This window comes from Pinus tabuliformis, chromosome 2_2 (genome assembly GCF_031772625.1).
Source record: "Pinus tabuliformis cultivar Carrire ecotype Pingquan chromosome 2_2, CPIR1, whole genome shotgun sequence".
Taxonomy (NCBI): domain Eukaryota; kingdom Viridiplantae; phylum Streptophyta; class Pinopsida; order Pinales; family Pinaceae; genus Pinus; species Pinus tabuliformis.
The window spans coordinates 740,648,847-740,649,788 of record NC_142300.1 but is presented as its reverse complement, the minus strand read 5'-3'; positions in this window follow the sequence as shown (position 1 = coordinate 740,649,788).

The following is a 942-nucleotide window of genomic DNA, read 5'->3' as shown; positions in this document are numbered from 1 at the left end:
TAAAACAAAAATCAATTAAATAAGTCCAATGAATGGATAATCTAACAAAAATCAATTAAATAAGTCCAATGAATGCATAATATAACCTCTTTGAATGCATAATATAACCACTATGATTTAGCTGCTACCTTGGGAAGAGGCCAAATAAGATGATAAAACATCCTATTGGCCATGGAAATCTCGATATCAAATATGATAGGTGGAAATAAGAGGAGTATGAAAGCTAAAAACTCTAGGTTAAACGTGATATCAAATATGATAGGTGGAAATAAGAGGAGTATGAAAGCTAAAAACTTTAGGTTAAACGTAAAAGAGACTAATGCTATCATCGAAAATCGATTACTAATAGTTGTTGTTGTTGGCGGGATTAATAAAGAGAAATGAAAATTCATGAAAAGTCATAGTTTGTTAAAATTCATAGAAAAAAATATAATTACATAGAATTATTAGAATAAAGAGAAGCGAAAATAAAGGGAAATGAAAATTTATGAAAACTCGGAGTTTGTTAAATTTTAGAGATTGGAAATTTCAAAGTGTAAAGTAAAAATTTATTTTTTCAATAGCTTAATTATATATATAATATAATTTTAAAATATAAAGTGAAAATATCAATTTTTTTAAAAGCATAATTACATATAATAATACATAAATTTTAGAGATGTGGAAATTTCAAAGTGTAAAGTAAAAATTTAATTTTTCAATAGCTTAATTATATATATAATATAATTTTAAAATATAAAAGTGAAAATATCAATTTTTTTTAATAGCTTAAATTTTTACATATGTTTAAAATTTACGTATTAGGCTATGATAATATAAATTCATAATTACACCTATAATTTAAACTAAACTATAAGAAATGAAAAAAAATTAAGTCAATTTTATTAAAAAATTATTAATTTCTAATAAATTAATAATGTATATAATTAAGTGTGATTACAT